At 38.2% G+C, this 21,962-nt stretch overlaps 1 non-coding gene across 1 annotated transcript; it reads left to right on the forward strand.

Annotated features, from left to right (window-relative positions):
* Positions 1–21,056: 21,056 nt before the first annotated feature.
* Positions 21,057–21,163, forward strand: LOC130977191 (small nucleolar RNA R71). Its single transcript, XR_009084895.1, has one exon. It is a non-coding gene; the product is annotated as a small nucleolar RNA R71 (small nucleolar RNA).
* The last annotated feature ends 799 nt before the right edge of the window (positions 21,164–21,962 follow it).

Here is a 21,962-nt window from a genome sequence, read left to right on the forward strand (position 1 = left end):
CATCCCTAAGCTCAAATATAATATTCCATGTAGTCAAACTCCAAACTCAATAATATAATATTCTATGGAGTCAAACTCCAAGCTCAATAATATTCCATGGAAAAATCCCAAGCTCAATTTATCCATGGGTGAGACAACCCAAGCTCAAATTCATATATATATGCATGCCTATGGAGAAACCCGAGGAGTTAAAGTGTCCGATCATATCTTGCGACAAAGGGTCAACAATGTCTCAAATATTCAAGCCAAATAGAATTTTAATTTATCATTCTCGATGTCATCATCATTCATCAATTCATATTAGTTCATATCTCATTGAATCTCAAATTCATCATTACTATCATCATCATTCCTCATTATCACACCTCCCATTCTGTCCATCAATAATTTAAACTCAAAACATAATTAATTTTTTTCTGAATAAATTAAACTTAAAACATATAATCCTTAAAACCAATTCTTTCTAAATAATCACTTCAAGCGAGGCTTCTAATTTTTATAAAAATTTGAGAAGCATCTCCTCTAAAATTCAAACTTCTTTCAACCTTCAAGGGTGACGGGAGCCTAGAGCGGGTTAGGGAATTTTCCTTAAAATATAATTGGCGTTGCAAGTATAGTCCTAAACCCACAATCAACTCTCAATCAAAGTTTGAATTCAAAAGATGTCACTATTCAAAACCAATTCAATTCCGAGAGTGTTTAGTTCCTGGGTCGTCTCCCAAGGACACTTGAGACCAATGAGTGTACAATTCCGGTTGTAATGATCAAGGGATTTTCAATGAAGAGATAAACATATAAAGAAATAAAAGAACATTCAAAATTGCAATAAATGAACTAATAAAGGAATTAAAGAACTAACTATATAATATAGACAAGTAAGGTATAAAAAGAACTAATGTAAATGTGTGCGAAAGATTTAAAGCATAAAAGCCATCTTGGCTTGGAATGAGCTAAGGGTCCTTTCCTTGTTGGAACCACAACTAGGACAATTAGAATGGATTAATCCCACTTGGTTAACCCTCACATCGGAGAGCAGGTTAAATGAGCATAAGTGTTCTTAACCAACAAATCCTAAATTGCTTGCTAATTACCTTAGCAACAAATTAGCGTTAGTGGGAACAAAAATAATTAACAATCCAAGAATTGACACTAAATATTGGACATTCCAACTCTAGGAACCCAATTGCGCACTTCTCCCAAGCCAAGAGATAGAAAACTAGCCCAAAATCATAATTGACATTTTGCCAAACACTTGGTGGGAAAAAACATGAAACATGGGGAAAATGAGAAATTGCTTGAAAACAAGAGCACTAAATGATCTCAATCAACAATATCAACTCAAAAAAGCATATAGCAAACATCAATCATCAAATTCATCAACAAGAAATTGAAATTGCAAAAGAGAAGAAAAAATTGAACTATAACTTAAAATATAAGAAAGAGTAAGAACAATGTAGCTATAGAGAGTAGTAACAAAGAGATACTTACAATGGAGGCAAGCAAAATCCAAGATCAAAAATGGAAATGGCACTTGAATGTAAAACCCTAGTGTAAACTCTAATGGAGATAATAAAAAACTTAGAGAAAACTATACTAAAGCTTCCTACTACTACTCCTAAGCTACCCTAATGTTATGCTATGCTATCGTCTTTATTTTCCCTTCAATCTGAGCTAAATGGCTTCAAAAATGGGCCTCCAATCCACCAAAATCGCGAGTCATGTGTATTTTTAATGAAGGCATGTGCAGGCACCTGTGTTTACGCACAGACGTGTGCGTGCGCACGCACACTCTGACAAAATCTCTTCCTGTGCGTACGTACAAGTAGCTGTGTGCACGCACTCTAGGCGATGCTCTGAATGGACGCGCGACGCGCACGATGCGGCTCACGCGCACGCGTGGCTTGATGATTGGATTTTTGACGGTTTAGAATTCACAAATGAATTCTCGTTGCAAGTATAGTTTCTAAACCAATCACTAATCCTTTCATACAAAAAGTTGTTTGTCACTAAAACAAACCCCTAAATTTATAAACCGAAGTATTGGACCTCGGGTCGTTCTCCCTAGAATTTACAATAAAGTGTCTTGTTATTGGTTGAGTTATTTTGGGGTTTTTGAGATTATAGACAAGAATTATAAATGGCAAAGGAAATAAACTAACAACTAACAAAGCTCTTGGCAAGATATGAGAACTAGAAGTCCTATCCTAGTTATCCTTCTCAATTGTGATGAGAATTGTGTATTGCTCCCACTTAGTTAACCTCTAACCATGGAGGAAAGTCAAGTGGATGAATCAATTTGATTCCTCAAGTCCTAATCAACTCCTAAAGGAAAGACTAGCTTTAGAGGCATTCAAATCAATTAGCAACTTCTAATTATCAACCAACAAAAGAATTAGATAACTCAAGAGTCACTAATTACTCTACCTAGGCCAAGAGGAACAAAACCTACACTAAAATCCAATGAAGCATTTCATCAAACACTTGAAAGGCACAAAAGAAAAGCAAAGCAAATTGACAACAAGAAGAGAATCTAACAACAATTATTGAAAGAAATTAACAACAACAATAAAAAAAACACAATTATTATGATTTACCTTGAATTGAATTGAAAGAAAGTAGAAGGAACAATACTAGATCTACAACAAAATATAAGAACAACATAAAAGAGATTACACCAAAAGAATAGGAGAAGAATGAATGTAACTACAAGAAATTGAGAAGATAGAAGTAGAAGAAGATGAATCTAAATCTAGATCTAAGAACTAAACCTAATCCTAATCCTAATTCTAGAGAGAAGTGAGAGCTTCTCTCTCTAGAAACTACTTCTAAAACTAAACTATGACTAATGATTAAAAGTATGTAAAGTATGTTCATTCCCCCTTCAATCCTTGGCTTAAATAGCATCAGAAATGAGTTGGATTGGGCCCACAAGGCTTCTAAAATCACTGGCCACGTGTTGCATTAAGTGGGTCATGTGCCACCATCGGCGCGTCCGCGTACCGTGCGCGTGCGCGCCCCTATGCGCGATGCAACTATGGCAAATCTTATATCGTTTCGAAGCCCCGGATGTTAGCTTTCTAACCCAATTGGAACCGTATCATTTGGACCTCTGTAGCTCAAGTTATGGTCGTTTAAGTGCGAAGAGGTCGGCTTGACAACTTTCCGGTTCTTTCATTTCTTCATGAGTTCTCCAACTTTTCATGCTTCTTTCTTCATTCCCTTGATCCAATCTTTGCCTCCTAAATCTTAAATCACTTAACAAACATATCAAGGCATCTAATGGAATCAAGGTGAATTAAATTTAACTATTTTAAGACCTAAAAAGCATGTTTTCACTCTTAAGCACAATTAAAGGAGAATGTACAAAACCATGCTATTTCATTGAATAAATGTGGGTAAAAGGTCATAAAATCCCTTAAATGAAGCATAAGATAAACCCTACAAATGGGGTTTATCAACCTCCCCACACTTAAACCAAGCATGTCCTCATGCTTAAGCCAAGAGAGAAACAAAGGGTATCAACATTTATTCAATGTAAATAAACTATATGCATCTATCTACATGAATGCAACTAAATACAAAATGATTCTACCTACTTGGTTAAAATAAATCAATCTCCAAGACATACATGCACAAGTAGGACTTAAGATCATATAACGATTCATGAGTCCTACCAATTCGAATATCAAAATGAAGTTCAAGTAGACTTGCGAGAAGAAAGCTCATGAAAGCTGGGAATCAAGGAATTGAGCATCGAACCCTCACCGGAAGTGTTTGCACTCTAGTCGCTCAAGTGTATAGGGTCGATTCTCTCAATTCTCCCCTAATCATGCTTTCCAAAATTTATTTTTCATCTAACAATCAACAATTATTTCATGCATGCATACAATTATCATGAGGTCTTATCTTTAGGTTGTAATGGGGCTGGGGTTAAGGTAGGGTCATATATGGCTAGTGGACTAGGGTTTGAATCTTTGATTAACCTAGACCTTCCCACATAACCTATATAATGACCTAATACAATTAAGTACTAATCTAACTACCCATTCCTCACTTTTTCACATACTCATGCATTTTCTTTTCATTCCACAACACTTATGCATTGATTCTTATTGAGCTTCACTTTGGGGCATTTTGTCCCCTTTATTGCTTTTCTTTTTTTTCTTTCTTTTTCTATACACATTTTTTTCTTTTCCTTTTTTTTCTTTCTCACTTTTATTTCTCTTTTTTTTTTTCTTTTCATTTTTCTTTTTCTTTCAAACTATATACAAGAACATCAATGCATAAGGTCTATACATTTAATCAATACATGAGTATGTACCCAATTCCTAAACATAAAAGTGTACTACCCTTTTTATTCCAACCAATGTCCCAAAGTTCCCACACTTGAACGATACTCACATACACTAGCCTAAGCTAATCAAAGATCCAAATAAAGGACATTCATTGTTTTTCGCTTTAAGGCTTGTAATGTGCTAAATTAAGAACAAAGTGGGTTAATCGTAGGCTCAAATTTGGCTAACAATGGAAGATAAAAGGTAAGGCCATTTGGGTAAGTGAGCTAATGAAATGATGGCCTCAATCATATAAATGCATGAATACACAAAATAATGGACATAAAGAATCAAACAAATCAAAGATTACAATCATAGGAAGAGAATAATGCACACAAGAAGGAAGAATAAGTGGTTATAAGATGTAACCACACCATTAGGCTCGAATCTCGCAAGCTTGTGTTCTTAGCTCAAAAATCATGTTCCAAAATACATTCTGTAACAACCCTGATTTTCGAGTATGCGAGATATTTTCTAAAGGCACGAATTTCTCCGGAAGATCAGTAAAGGAAACACCTCTGTTATATCATCAAGCATCTCAATCCTCATTATCATTATGTCATCCTTAAGCTAGAACCTCCTCTAAGGCAAGCTCGATAATGCGGTCACGAAGAACCTAGTTTTTGAACCGTATCGGTTAGGAGTTTTGATTCAATCTTTCGTAAATTGTCTCGGTTTGACGAACCGGACTCGATTCATGAGAGAAGAGAGATAATAGGATAATATTATCATTATATTAGTATTAGAAGCTTCTTGAATGATATTATAAGGTTACCTGGTCTGTTTTAGTTAAAAACAGGAAATCGGTTTAACCGGGTCCACAGTTTACTGGTACAGCTTAGCACCAGCACTCTCTGATGACTTTAGCAATGCTAAGGCCTCATCATACATGTTTTATTCTCTTATTAAATATGTTACTAGTGTCATTTATGCTAGTAGCTCAGAAAATAATTTTTAGAGATATTTTTACAAGTGTTCCGATACATCTAGTTTTAGTAGTTATACACCTGAGATATTTTAATATTATTTTAATCCACCTCCAAGCCAACCAATCACAACTCACCCTACACCCCCAAAACCCCCAAGGCTGCCTCATTTGCTCATTGTGGCCGAAAATCACCAAGAGAAAAAGGAGAGAAAGTTCTTGGTTCATAAATCTTCAAAGCTTGATTTCTTCTGAACTAAAACTCAAATCAAAACTCCAATTTCACCAAAATGATCCTCTCTTCTTCCTCTACATAACTATGTGACTTATCAAGGCTGGAAATAAGGTGAGATGGCTGTCTCCCTCCCTCTTCAATTCGTTTTTCAAGGAAAACCATGTAAACATGTGTTTTCTTGATGTTTTTCCTTAGGAATCATGCTTAACTTGACTTGAGGGCCAAGAAACGTTAATTTCCAGCAAGTCTAAGGTGAGATATCTCTTCCTAACGTGCTGAGGGAGATTTGGTCAGTTGAGAGTTTGTGGATTTAAAGTTGTTCTTGATGTGTTTTAGGAGGAAAAAGTGCTAAAGGACCACCTGAAAGTCTAACTGAATTAGGAGCCGCAAAACCAGGTAGGGTTTGACGAATTTAATCTTGATTGATTGTGTTTGAGTTGTGTAATTATGATATGGTTTGGCTGTGCTTGAAATTGATTGTTTATATGAGTGATTCTTGTTGAAAGTTTGTTGAAAATTTGATGAAATTTGATGATATTTAAGCTATGAATGTTGTTCTTGAGGGCTGCTGGAAAACGAAACCCTAGGCCTTAAATTGGGGTTCAATTTGTGTTAAAATCATGTAGAAAAGATGGGGTTTTAGTGGCTGGGAATTTATTATGACTTTTGGTAAAAATCGGTTGCTGAAAAGATTGAAAAACGGGTAAAACAGAGAAAGAATTTGAAGAATATACGAAGAACATGAAGAACACTTTGAGTGTGGTGAAGAACAATGAAGAACACCTTTTTGATTCATAAAAGGGCAAGGAAGTAATTATTTTGGTGTTTGAGGGGTTATTTTGTAATTTCTGAAAGTTAGGGTGGTAAAAGTAGAAATATTAAAAGTTACGGGTGGTAAAAAGTGAATTTTAAAGGTTAAAAGTAAAAGGTAAGTTAATTTTCGAAAATTTAATGATAAAATAATAAATAATAATAAAATATTAAATAATAATATTTAATTAAAAATAATATTTTAATAAAAATAATAAAATAATGCAGAAAAGGCAGTTTTCTGTAAAAGCTTTAGAAAGACAACTTTAAGTGCAGAATCTCATAATTACCTTCATAAAACACTTAGGGAGTGGTAATAACATGTTAGTGAGGCAAAGATAAAGAAAAGATAAAAAGTTAAAGAAAAGATAAAAATCGAAGAAAAAGTCTGTAATGTTTAATGACAGAAAAACAGACAGAGATTAGTGAACGAACTAGGGCAACATAGTTAGTCCTTGAGTTGCGACTAGGGTTAAGTATTATATGAAAAGTTAAACTGTTTCAGTATAGACTTAATGAACCTATACTTGGGACAGGCTAACTATTCATACCGAAATTTACATAAGCTTTAAATACATACGTTAAGCAGAGAAAAGAGTAACTAGAGCAGAGTAAAAAGATACAGAGAACAGAGTAAAGAGATAATGAGAAAAGAGTAATATAACAAAAAGAATAGAGGAGAAGAGTATAAGAATAAAGAGTTAAGCCTTGTGGCACGATGTTCTGTTGTATGTTCATCTGCTGCTTTTCCATTGGCCCTAGAGGTCCTGTAGGCCCAAGTTCACCTACAGTGAGTTGTTATTCCTGTAGGCCGAAGTTCACCTACAGTGAATATCAATTGTGCATCTCAGGGTGTTGCTCCTGTTGGCCGAAGTTCACCTACAGAGAGTTATGATACCTGTAAGCCGAAGTTCACTTACAGGGGCGCCTTTTCTGTAAGCCGAAGTTCACTTACAGAGGTGCCATTTCTATAGGCCGAAGTTCACCTATAGAAAGTTGTTATGTTGTGATTGAACAGAGAAAGAAAGAGGTAATGTATAAGAATGTGAAAGTGATGATGAATAACGAGATTAATAATGAATGATGGTAATGATAATGATTATGTGATGATCTGCTGCATGAAGGCAGTCAGATAGATGGTGGTACGACCACTGAGAACGCTTTCCTGGGATACCTTGCTATAATGCTTTGCTGTAAGACAGAGGTTGCTTACAGAGGTATCAAGATGAATGTGCTCCTGTAAGACAGAGGTTGCTTACAGTGAGTGTGTTGTTGCTCCTGTAAGACAGAGGTTGCTTACAGTGAGTCTGTTGGGCATATATCGGCTAATAAGTGCCACCCTGCAAGACAAAGGTTGCTTGCAGTGGATACCCTGCAAGACAAAGGTTGCTTGCAATGGGTATTGCCAACAGGGAAGCCTTATCCAGACAGAGGTTGCTGGGTAACGTTGGGAGCGGGTATGTAACCGACAGATGAGCTCATTACCTGCACTAGGGCCAGACATGCATCATACTTGGTTGCGCATTTCCTTTGTTATGATTGTGGTATGAATGTATGCTTTCCTTGTTTGTATTCCATTCTCTGTGTTTGTGTCTGTGTTTTACTTTCTTGTATTCTTCTGTTTGTGATCTTTTTCTGTTTTCTCTATTTTCTCTATTTTTCTGTCTTCTATTTACTACTTCTCTATATTCTGGTATTAGTCTGCTAAACAACACAAAATTAATGAACGTAACTAATAACCCCGGCCCTACTAAGAACTCCCCAGTTCTTACCCCTTCTCTCTCCCTTCCCCTTCAGATGGAAGCATGAGTACCCTTCCGTAGTTCGCTGATGACTGTTCGTAAAGAGGATTCTGCTCTAGGTAGTCTTCTGAGTCTAGGGTGAATTCCGTTCTCTGTTCATATGTATATACGGTGAGGCCAGCCAACGTCTGCACCCCGCTTATCTACAAACTTTAGCCTAACTCCTTCGTACGATGTTGCTGTTGTGTGGCTACTTGATGAGGTACCAGAGAGACGTCATATGGCAATGTCTGATCGTGCAGAGGAGTAACAAATGATGTTCTACCTTTTGATGATGTTCCACCTGACTTGAGTTTTGAAGACTTAGAACGTACTTTCCTCGCTTTAGTAGTTTAGAGGGACTAGGTGAGTATAGAGTCTAGGCTAGCCTAGGTGCCAGCTTAGGGACCTCTTGAACAGGTCAGGACCTGGGATGTTGTATGTATGTATATGTATATAGTTATTATCTAGCTATATCTAGGGGTGTTCTAACTAAAAGTCTATTCTTAAACAAAGGCTGGATCACTGAATGTTGTTAACTGCTTGTGATGTATTTATGTGTGGTTGTTTATAACTATTTTATCTGTTATTACTTGTGAATTGATTATGAGTGATTCCGTCTATTAATTCAAACGTTTCCAAAAAAAAATATACCTCGCAATTTAACTACGCTTTTAATAACGAATCAGGCTCATATGATAAATAATAGATAATAATTAGGAGGACAAATTGGTAGCGCTCAGTTTCCAGTATGATCTAGACATATTGAAAATTGGGTCGTTACACATTCTTTCAAGCAAATTCAACAAAAAAAATTTCAAATTGGTAGGGTGCCCTAAAACAAATTTTCTTGGAAAAGATATCATCACCCTAACCAAGTAGTCCTAATAAGAAAGAAGGTAGTAAAATATGTACAAATTCTAACTAACATGCAACCTATCATGCAATGCAATAACTAATCTAACAAAGAAAACTAAGAATTGGTGTTGAAAAGGAAATTGTTACCCATGGAGATCGGTCGAACGACCTCCCCACACTTGAAGATTGCACCATCCTCGGTGCATGCAAAGAAGAGCAGGGTGGACGGGTTGCTACAATTGATGAGCTCCTTCAAAAGGTTGTGCGGATGACTTGTTTGTTGCCCCCTTTGAAAGCTTTTCCTTTCTCCCTCCTTGGTGGCCAACCTAAAAGGATAGAAAAGGAAAGGAATATTAGGCCTATAACAAAGATATCAAAGCAAATAGAACATAGGCGGGGGCTAATGCCAAATAAAGGTATGGTTCTCTACTACATGGTAGCTACAACATGTAGAGGAGGAAACAATAAGAGAAAATGGCATATCAATGATACTTGATGCAAGAGTAAAGTTAAAGCATGAAAAACATATTGAGCATCAAGATCAAATAAGAATTGACACAAACAAGATTAGTGATAAGCATGAGGGCATTTGGTCCCAACCTAACTCAATGATGATGAAGCACAAAAACAAAGGATAATGAGTTAGGAAGGACTAAAGCACTACCTTGTGTGTGGAACAAAACATTTCAATTAATGTTAAACAGGTCACAAAGCACCAAGATAAAGCAAGAGAGTCTCAATAATTGAGTATAAGACTTCAACACCATTATTGAAATGACTTAAAAAAAAAAACGAAAACATGCTACAAAAACTAAATGAAAATGGGAAGAGTAGAAGTATGCGAATGTGATAAGCAAAAGAAAATGGAAGGGGAGAAAAAAAACTCTTTTTTTTTACCGACGCGTGCGCGTCGTGCGTGCTTACGCGTCGATGTGCATATTGGTTGAAGGACGCGTACGCGCCAGGTGCGCGCACGCGTGCATCGAGTTAGGCCGGAGGCATAATGGCGGCCCAATTCTGGCACAACTCTCGAGTAAAAGTACCAGAAGTGTGGATCATGCAATCGACGCGCGCGCACACAGTGTGCATGCGCGTGCATTGCCAATTTAAGATCATGTGCGCGTATGCGCCAAGTGCGCGCACGCGTGCATAGACTTGTGCCTTAGGCCCAATGTTCGCACAGTGCAGGCCTAACTCTCGGGTTTTTTGGCTGGAGGTGAAATTTTGCATCCACGCGTACGCGTACAGTGCGCGTCCGCGTGGATGGTCGAAAAATGCTCAGGTGCGCGTACGCGTTAGGTGCGCACACGCGTGGATGGTGTTCTGTTTTTCAAAATTTTTCTAAGTTCTTGCACCAATCCAAACCTTTCAATCCTCCAAACAACTACCAAAACACCCTAAAACCTTATTTATCATATTATACTTCTAACTAAACTTAACAAACCAATAAAAACATGAAATTAAACTAATTCTACTAATATGTACAAAGAAAGAAAATGAAAAGATGTTACCATGGTGGGGTGTCTCCCACCTAGCACTTTTGTTTATTGTCCTTAAGTTGGACTTATGGGGAGCTTCTTATCAAGGTGGCTTGTGCTTGTACTCATCTTGGAACATCCACCAATACTTGGTCTTCCAATAAGCTCCATCATTCAAGATTAATAACTTCAAGCATGGGTGGAGTTCCTCACAAGCTATGAGCTCCCAAAGGCAATCCTCATGTATTCCAGGATCCCATATCTTGTTTCTACACCCATCTTTGAGTTGATTATCATTATTCCACTTGGGTGGCATAATCTTGGAATTCTCATTTAAGCAACCGAACATCATCCTAGACCCAAGCAATCTAGCTCTATACCAAACCTTGCAATTGAGCATTGAACATGCAACCATAATGAACCTAGAATGATGTTTCCAGCCACTACACAACTCTTTCCTACTCTTAACTCCACAAAGAGCTCTAAGTTGACCATCATTTTGAATCAAGCCATATTCAAGCGAGAAAGTAAAGCTTAGGGATAAAAATTTTACCCACTTGAATGTTGTGTTGGATGGTGACTTGGGGAGGGAGACCTTCCCACACTTAGGCAATGCAAGGTCTACTTCTTTAGGCTCTTCTTTAGTTGTTTCCACCTCTTCACAAGCTTTTTCAATTTCAACCTTTTCCCCTTTTTCACTTGGCTTGGTGTTGTCTTCAAGAACTTCATCTTGCCCAATGGGAGGTGATTCAATTTTGGATAGGAATTCATTGATGAATGAATCCATCTCTTGATCAACCTCTTCATATTCTTCAATTTCAATATACACCATGCCAACTTTTTCCTCTTGGTAGCTCTCTTTTGATTCACTCTCTTCTTCATTGTTCACCAAGGGTATGGGAGGTTGTGCACACTCTTCTATAATTTTAACTCCATGTCCAATGGGAGAGGATTCCATTGTAGAGAGAAATTCATCCATGATTGAATCCATCTCTTGATAAGCCTCTTCCAATTCTCCAACGATGATATGCCTTGGAGGTTGCGCACCCTCCTCAACCTCAATTTCAAGCTTTTTGGAAGAGTGCTCCATGATGCTACATTCCCATGGACTTTCAACATCTCCTAAATCTTCAACCACTTTTTCCTTTTCTTCAATGATCATAGGCTCCTCCAATTGTTCCAACACAAAATTCGACTCCTCCTTCTCCACTGGATTTTCCACTTTCTCCTTCATGCTTTGTTCTTCTTTTGACTTTTCACATGGGGCTACGGAAGCACCTTGAGTGTTCAAGCATTGGTAGGCTAAGGTAGACACTACCTTGGTCAAGTTGGTCACAAACTCAAGTGTATCCCGCTTCATGGCCTCTTGTCCTTGAAGTAACAAAGTGAGAGAATCGTCTATTGGGGCTTGTGGTGGGTAGGAAGGTTCATCATTTTGGAGAGAGGGTTCATAATAGGAAGGTGGTTCTTCTTGGTAAGGTTGTGGAGATTGTGTGTATTGAGGTGGTTCTTGGGAGTAATCTTGATAGGGTTGTGGTTGTTCTAAGGGTTCTTGCTCATAATGGTCATAAGAGTATGGTATGGGGGTTTGGTCATATGATGGATATGGATCATAGGGCGGTGTTTGGTAATGAAAGGCTTGTGAGAATGGTTGAGGTTCATGTTGAGGATGAGATTCATAGGCATATGACTGTGGTTGTTGAGTGTCACAAAAAGAGTCATCATAGCCGTTAAATTGACATGCATTAGGATGGAAATTATACCTATAAGTATCCGGAGGTTGTTGCCAATAGGAGTGATCAATTCCTTGAGGTTCCTCCCATCTTTGTTGGTTCCATCCATAATGAGTGTCATTATTGAAGTGCACATTTCCTACAACATAATTAGAACCAAACTCATAGCCAAAATGAGAATTCATAGTGGAAAAACAAATTAAAACTAACAAAATCTAGTAAACAAGCAAAAGACAAGCTATTTACAATATTCACATATGTACAATAACCAATAACATAACACCATTGCAAATCCCCGGCAACGGCGCCATTTTGATGATTGGATTTTTGATGGTTTAGAATTCACAAATGAATTCTCGTTGCAAGTATAATTTCTAAACCAATCACTAATCCTTTCATACAAAAAGTTGTTTGTCACTAAAACAAACCCCTAAATTTATAAACCGAAGTATTGGACCTCGGGTCGTTCTCCCTAGGATTTACAATAAAGTGTCTTGTTATTGGTTGTGAGTTATTTTGGGGTTTTTGAGATTATAGACAAGAATTATAAATGGCAAAGGAAATAAACTAACAACTAACAAAGCTCTTGGCAAGATATGAGAACTAGAAGTCCTATCCTAGTTATCCTTCTTAATTGTGATGAGAATTGTGTACTGCTCCCACTTAGTTAACCTCTAACCATGGAGGAAAGTCAAGTGGATGAATCAATTTGATTCCTCAAGTCCTAATCAACTCCTAAAGGAAAGACTAGCTTTAGAGGCATTCAAATCAATTAGCAACTTCTAATTATCAACCAACAAAAGAATTAGATAACTCAAGAGTCACTAATTACTCTACCTAGGCCAAGAGGAACAAAACCTATACTAAAATCCAACCAAGCATTTCATCAAACACTTGGAAGGCACAAAAGAAAAGCAAAGCAAATTGACAACAAGAAGAGAATCTAACAACAATTATTGAAAGAAATTAACAACAACAATCAAAAGAAACACAATTATTATGATTTACCTTGAATTGAATTGAAAGAAAGTAGAAGGAACAATACTAGATCTACAACAAAATATAAGAACAACATAAAAGAGATTACACCAAAAGAATAGGAGAAGAATGAATGTAACTACAAGGAATTGAGAAGATAGAAGTAGAAGAAGATGAATCTAAATCTAGATCTAAGAACTAAACCTAATCCTAATCCTAATTCTAGAGAGAAGTGAGAGCTTCTCTCTCTAGAAACTACTTCTAAAACTAAACTATGACTAATGATTAAAAGTATGTAAAGTATGTTCATTCCCCCTTCAATCCTTGGCTTAAATAGCATCAGAAATGAGTTGGATTGGGCCCACAAGGCTTCTAAAATCACTGGCCACGTGTTGCATTAAGTGGGTCATATGCCACCATCGGCGCGTCCGCGTACCGTGCGCGTGCGCGCCCCTATGCGCGATGCAACTATGACAAATCTTATATCGTTTCGAAGCCCCGGATGTTAGCTTTCTAACCCAATTGGAACCGTATCATTTGGACCTCTGTAGCTCAAGTTATGGTCGTTTAAGTGCGAAGAGGTCGGCTTGACAGCTTTCCGGTTCTTTCATTTCTTCATGAGTTCTCCAACTTTTCATGCTTCTTTCTTCATTCCCTTGATCCAATCTTTGCCTCCTAAATCTTAAATCACTTAACAAACATATCAAGGCATCTAATGGAATCAAGGTGAATTAAATTTAACTATTTTAAGACCTAAAAAGCATGTTTTCACTCTTAAGCACAATTAAAGGAGAATGTACAAAACCATGCTATTTCATTGAATAAATGTGGGTAAAAGGTCATAAAATCCCTTAAATGAAGCATAAGATAAACCTTACAAATGGGGTTTATCATGGCTCTGTTTTGATGCTTGTGCATACGCACGCATGTCTATGCGTACGCACATATCGTTGTACTCTTCTCCTTTGATTCTTCATGCTTCCTCCTCTTTGCATGCTCTTCTTCCATTCTCTCCAAGCCATTCCTACCTTATACATCTGAAATCACTCACAAACAACATCAAGGCATCGAATGGAAGACATATGAAATAAAATTGATCAAATTAGATACAAAAGAGCATGTTTTCATAATCAAGCACAAATTAGGAGGAAGGTTCAAAAGCATGCTATTTAAGGGAATAAGTGCAAGTTTATATGATGAAATCCATTCAATTTCAACAAAAAATCGTCATCAAATATGGATTCATCGATTCCTCCACACTTAAATACGAGCATGTCCTTATGCTAAACACACTCAAAGGAGATAGATGAAAAGAAAAACAACTTATTCTATGTACTACCTAAATGCATGCGACTATCCTAAGGGCTATTTACTAATATGTACTATGCTAAGAGTTGGCAAAAACGAACCATGAAATTCCAATCCATCACAAGAAAGCTTTAGGGCCAATGCAAAGAGTTCATGCACTAAGATCAATGTCCAAAGAATTGAATTGAAATTTTTAAAACCATCCAATCAAACAACTTGCAAGAAGATACAATATGAGATGTAAGAACATAGAATTGAGCGATCGAATCCCTCACCGGATGTGTATTCACTCAATTCGCTCAGTGTTTAGGGTTTAACTACTTAATTCTTCTTTTTTCATGCTTTTCAAAGATTTGCAAGTCATCTAGCAATCAATTAGTATTTGATGCATGAAAAATAAATATCATGAGGTCTTTGGAGGGTTGTAATGGGGCTAGAGTTTAGGTAGGATAAATATGGTTAAGTGGACTTAAAGAATTAGCTCTTTGATTAACTTAAGTGTCTACCTAATCCTATATCACCTATATACACATAATAACACAATCTATCTACCCATTTTCTCCTATCTCAACCTACTCATGCACTTTCTTTTCAAAACATGAATATATGCATCCTTTATTTAACTTTTTATTTATTTCATATTCTATTATGCACAAGTTTTTTTTAATTGAACTTTTCTTGTCATTGTTAGCACAAGAGATGCATATGACTTGAACAATGAATGCATGAGCATTACCCAATTGCCAAATTTTCACAATGAGTTCCATGCTTTTATCACCCATGCTTCCCAACAACTTCCTCCACACTTAGAATATGCACACTAATCCACCCAAGCCAATCAAAGAGAAATTCAGGGACATCAATAGTTTTTCACTTAATGGGAGCAATGTGCTCAACATTAGAACAAAAAAGGGGATTTACAGACTCAAAAGGGGTTCACAAAGGTGAATACAAGGGTTGGCCATATAGGTTAGTGAGTTTAATATCAAAGATGGCCTCAATCATGCTAAATGTATCCACACAACAAATACAGGACATAAAAAATCATGCAAATCAATGATCACAATAAAAAAGGAGTATGATCACACAAGAACAAACATTATGGTTGAAAAATACAACCATCTATTAGAACTCAAATCTCACAAGGCATGTTGTTCTAACTCTTTTCTATGTTCTATAAACAAAATATTTCATGCAAGTTGAAAAACATAAAATTTTCTTCAATTCAATCAATGGTACACCCCAAGAAAGATTTCATGGAAATTCCTTGGTGTTTTACCAAACTTTTTCATTCTATCATGCAACATGCAAGCATTAACTACCATATAGCTATGAACACTAAAGAGATATATACAAACAAACCAAACAAGATGCAATAGACATAAAACTACTAAAACTGAAGAAAAAGATCTTAAAAGGTATTGCAAAGTGTCTTGAGAAAAGAAATTTACCCCCCTTGAAGTCGTCGATCCTCCCCACACTTAGTTTGTGCACGGTCCCCCGTGCATGCTTATGATCCGAGAGAATGAGAATCTCGAGGTCCACCTTTAGCCGGTGGTCTCAGAAATGGGTTGGTCAGCTTCATCATACTCCTCCCCAACTAGCTTGGATGAAGCCTCAGGAGTTGGGCCGGGGTCTCTTCCTTCTAACTTTGTCGCTATCCACTCGAAACGCTTGTGCTTCAGATGCTCCATGTGGTCGATATCGTGCAAGATGTCTTGGTATAAGTCCGAAAGGGACTGGAGAAACGGTAAAGGAGTTGATGAAGTTGGTAGACTTGATGGTGTTGTTGTGGTTGCCTTCCTCTTGGAGGGTGTTTTCTTTGTTGATCGTTCTAATTCTCCCCTTGGAATGAACTTGTTGCCTCTTGGAATCTCGAACATGATGTCCGTCGGTTGCCTTTCTACCCCCGCTGCTATTGCTAAATGCATCACCATCGATGGAAAAAGGGATGTTGATATTCTTCTTCTCAATCAATTTCCAAATCGATGTGCGTATCAAAAGTACAATGGCTATGATCTTCCCTTCCATTATAGCCCAAAGTAGCAAAGTAGTCTTGAATCTGACATGGGGAGCATGGGTGCAAGGAATAATGTAGTCCACCACAATTTGATGCCAAATACGACCCTCGACATTCAAATTAAAGGAAGCAATACTAGTGGGAACAGATTTTCTCCCTTTGCTAAACTCCCAATATGCACCGGGACTGCCAATTCTCCCAAGAATAGGAGTCAAAGACATCCTCTCCTTGAACACATTCGCTTTGATTCTCAGATAATCATTTCTCTCAGGCAGAATATGGGGGATTTCTAGAATAGCTTCTAGAGCTCGGTTGGAAGTATCCAACGTTTTTTCCCGGAGGAATACCGAATCCGCTTCCCAAGCTTGGTAGTTGGCGTAGAATTCCCGCACCATGGTTTCATTAACTTCAATTGGGTCTTGCTCAAAAAACTCCTAATGAAGTGAGGCAATCCGCTCATGGATGACCGCCTTGTATTTGCCTGGAACCTTAAGCATCCGCTCCCAATGGATTGTCCTTTTTTTCAAATTTCTTATATCGGAACTTGGCTTTTTGGTTAACCAAGATATTCGGGTTATCACTTGGGCGATCCATGAAGTAAGGTCTAGATGGGCAAGTTGTAGGTTGCACAACCGGTAGAGTGACTGGGGCTTTACATTTCTTCCGCATCCTAAAAATATTTGAAACAAAAGAATTTTGAGATCATAGGGCAACAATGATATAAGATCAATGAGGAAGCACTAATAAAATCAAGAAAATTGAATTCTTAATTGGAAGCTTTTAAAATAGTGTGATTTACAAGAAAGACAGTGTGTATATTCCAAGGGTGCGCGCGGTTGGAACACAAACACCGGCCGGATACAACGGCAACCACACTCTTAGGCTACTCAAAGCTCAATGCTTCCCAATTAAGTGCTTAAGTTGCAAATATAAAGCATGGACATGAAAGCAACTTCAAGCAAGCACCAAAGGATTCATATGAATTCTTTGAATGGGATGGTCATTGAAGTTGTCGGCATGAAAGTTCATTAACAAATAAGGTTGACAACAACAATAACCATTCACTCAAAGGGAAATGTCAATTGTTCATCCTCAAGAAGTGGTAATCACATGTACAATGTTCTTGATTTAAAGCTAAAAGATGTTTGATCAAGACATCATCAAAAGTAGAACATTTATAAAGTGGTTACTTAATTAAAATTCCAGGATGAACAATGAAATTTTGATTCCATAAACACAATGCATTTGCAACCAAAATCACCCATCAACAAAGTACACAAGTCATGAAAGATTTGGTTGTTTGGAGCTTCAAGCATAAGAACAAGTAGATGCATTGGTAAATTCAACTTGATTATCATCAAAAGTCATAATTGAAGTCGCACAATTTATACAATATGCCTAACAAGAGATAAATTGAAAGCATATAATGGCCATGTCATATGAATCAAACAAAATGTTCATTGAGGTATTTTATCAAACATGTGGTATGTAATGTGCAAACTCATCACAATCAATGCTCAAATCAATCATAATCAACCCAACAATCAAATATCCACACTTGCAATACAAAGAAGAGCAAAGAAAGCAATGAATTTAATCTAAGCTACCTTAAAAAAGAAAGTAAACACAATTGCAAAAATCAACATAAAAAGAAAATAATAACCTAAAAATTAAAGGTTGAAGAAGGCAAGAATTGGGAAGGAAACAATGGCACTCCTTATAGCCACTGCGAGCTTGCGGCGGTTGGGTTCGCCGGAAAAGCACCAGAGGAGAAAAACTCACCAGTGGTGAAGAAAGAAAAGAGAAAGGAAAGAGAGAAAGAAAGAGAAGAAAAGTAAGAGAGAGAGAGAGAGAGCGGCTGACGACAGCGGCAAGGTCACCTAAGGGACCGGGCTGAGGGAGAGAGCAGCAGCGGTGAAGAGAAGAAGAAAAGAAGGAAGCTGCTGCTCAACAGAGGAACGTGCCCTGTTATTAGCCAAAACAAGTCGTGTGCGTGCGCACAAAGACCTGTGCGCACGCACAGAAGGCAAGAATTAGAGGGGTGCGAACGCACACAGCGTGCGATCGCTACAAACAGAAAGTGTGTAATAGAGCGTGCGGATGCACAAGAACGTCCGCTCGCACAGAAGGCTTCTTTGTCTTTTTTTAGAAGAAATTGCTTGAGGGGAAAAATCATGTGTACGTGCACACACAAGTCCGTGCGCACGCACAGAAGCAAAGATAGGGGGTGTTCACGCGCACAACCCATGCCAACGCTCCCAACAGAGAGGCTGTTAATTGGCGTGCGGACCACGTCTGTGCGGCCGCACAGATAGCACTAAAAGGAAGACGCGTGCATACGCACAAGACAATGCGCAGGCACAGATCATAGAAAACAGGGCAGCGCCTACGCACAGGCTGTGCTGGCGCTGCGACCAGATGGCACTACAAGAGGTGTGCGGGCGCACAGGCTTGTGTGCGCGCACAGATGGCGAAAATCACAGTTGTGTGTGCACGCACAGTAGGGTGCGTACGCACAGATGCCTTGTTTCAAAATTTTTTTTCTTTTCACAACTAAGGTCCCAAGCCTCAGCACATCAACATATCAACCCTAAATCATACAAACAAGCATAAATTCATGATCCACAAGCAATTCAATGCAACTTATTCAAAAAATATCAAACCAAACCAAGCTAATCATCATATCACAAGAAAGCAACTAATTCAAAAAGCTATAAACAAAATAGAAAGTTGAAACAATGTTACCATGGTGGGGTGTCTCCCACCAAGCACTTTAGTTTAGAGTCCTAAGTTGGACTTTTCTGGCTTCATTGGTCACTTTGAAACTTCTCCAAGGAGGAAAATCTCCAACTCCTTGGCATTCTTGGGTTGAGTGTAATCCTTTGAACTAGATTTCTTGGCAACATTCTCTTCTTCTTGCTCCTTACTAATCTCAATCATTTGATCTTCAATTATATCGCACCCAAAGATAGAATAGGCTTCGAGAATGGGCTTCTTGGACTCCTCCAAAGTGAACTTTACTACCTTGCCATCAGCCTCAAAAGAATAGACTCCCGAATGTGCATCCAGTTTAAAATGGGACGTCTTCAAAAATGGCCTTCCAATGAGTATGGATGATGGCTTGTCTGAGTTACCGGGAAGAGTAATCTTTGGATGTCAACTTGTACATTTTCTGCAATCCCCACAACTGATACAATGCTCTTATCCACTAATACAAATCTCACGCCGGATCTCTTAAGTGGTGACAAGTTCAATCTTTCATAAATGGGAAGTGGCACGATGCTTACGCATGCCCCCAAGTCGCACATACAGTCCATGAACTTCATTCCACCAATCAAACAAGTAACCAAACACGGACCAGGATCATTGCACTTTTTAGGAATTAGAGAAGAGATAGAATCATCTACCTGCTTTTTGTTGAGCTCGCCAATCTTTTTCTTATGTGTGCAAACATCTTTGAGGAACTTGGCGTATTTGGGCACTTGTTGAATGGCTTGAAAGAGATGGACGGTGACTTCAACATTATTAAAAATTTCTACCATATTGGGGTCAAGTTCATCTTTCTTCTTGGCCTTCTTAGCCAAAGTTGGAAATAGAATTGGCATAGGCTCTTCAAGAAGATTCTTTCGTTTTGGCTCCTTGAACTTCAGTGGCTCCTCCTCACATTGTGCAATATTTTTCTCCTCATCCTTCATCACTTCCACATCATCTCCCATCTCTTCTTTGTGGGTTTCCTCACTCAAATTTGTAGGTACAACACCAATTTCATCCAACTTGGTGCCACTCCTAAGGGTGATAGCATTGATGCTTCCCTTAGGATTTGGTTGAGGTTGGGAGGGTAAACCACTAGAAGTTGAGGTTTGTTGGGCATTTTGTGTAGTCGGAGGAGAAAAAGTCTAACGGGAGAGGGCTTTGGCAATAGTAGCCATATATGTTTCTTGTTTCTTGTGAAATTCCCATAGCTCTTGCATAAAGGCTTGAAGTGTATCATTCATGTAAGGTTGATTGGGAGGAGGAGCTTGATTACCTTGATGATAGTAGGCTTGCACATTTGGGTAGTGTTGAGCTTAAAGGGCTTGGTTCCACCTTTGGTTAGAGTTATCCCTAGATCCTTGGTTTTGATTTCCTCCATGTTGAGGAACTCCTTGGTTATAGTTGGACCTTTGTGGGTATAGATTGGCTACCGCTAATGTAGTGTCCTCTTGGAGTTGAGGGCACTCATCGGTGTAATGGGTGTTACAAGCACAAATACCACATGATCTTGATAGTCCTTTGATTCTTGGAGGTTGAGGTGGAGGAGATAGCAAAGCTTGAGAAATTTGTTGCCCTTGGATGATTTGTCTCAACAAAATTAACATCTCACCAAGGGTCTTGGTCAAAATGGCATCTCCGGAAGGAGAAACTTCACTTAAAGCTTTTGGTTGTGGATTTCTTGCTTAAGAGTGTTGAGTTGAGTCTGCCAAATCCGCTATGATTTCCCATGCTTCATCGGCCGTCTTATTTTTGGTGAAGGATCCTCCACTAGAGACATCTAGAAGAAGCTTATCTTGGGGGTTCATCCCTTGACAAAAATAGCTAATAAGCACCAACTCGTCAATATGGTGGTGGGGGCAAGCTTCCAACAACTTCTTGAATCTCTCCCAATACTCATAAAGAGTTTCCCCATCTCTTTGCATAATGCAAGAGATTTCCTTTCGCAGCTTATCTATTTTCTAAGGTGGGTAGAACTTTTCCAGAAATTCCTTACGCAGTAAGTCCCAATTGGAAATCACATCTCCCAGTTGAGTATAAAACCATTCTTTCACTGTTCCCTCCAAAGAGAAAGGGAAAGTGAAAACCAAAACAGCTACTTCATCCGCTCCATGTCTTCTCGCAGTGGAGCATGCAACTTGAAAGTCCTTTAGATGCTTAAGAGGGTCTTCCCCGGGTAGTCCATTGTATTTGGGGAGCAAGTTTATCGTGCCGGTCTTAAGCTCAAAATTTGGATCCAAAGCCGGATACCGGATTTGTATCGGTTGCAAGTTAATATCTGGAGCTCCAGCTTCCCTTAAGGTAATTCTACGAGGTGGAACCGCCATGGTGCTGTCACCTGAGTCATTCAAAGAGATTTTAGCACTCCCCACAGATGAATATAAGGTTTCCTCATTAATTGAAGAATGATGGTCATGGGTTGATGGTGATAGTGAATTGGTGTGCTCTTCAAACGAGCCCGATTCACTATTCACAAATTCTAGCCGGCACCGAGCTTGCCTAATATGAGTTAAAGTTCTTTCTATTTCCGAATCAAAAGTGGCCAAGCTCGAGTCTGGAAGCGACCATGTCATTCAACTGAGAAAGCAATGAAAGCATGCAATTATGAAAAGCAAAACAAGAATAGGCAAGTAAACAAAGTCCAACTTAACAATCAATAACCACTAAGACTACTAGATAGAAGTGATATCTACAATTAATGCCACGTAGGAAACAAAAATTAAGTATTCACACTATTCACATATTTACAAC

Source organism: Arachis stenosperma, chromosome 4 (genome assembly GCF_014773155.1).
Source record: "Arachis stenosperma cultivar V10309 chromosome 4, arast.V10309.gnm1.PFL2, whole genome shotgun sequence".
NCBI lineage: Eukaryota > Viridiplantae > Streptophyta > Magnoliopsida > Fabales > Fabaceae > Arachis > Arachis stenosperma.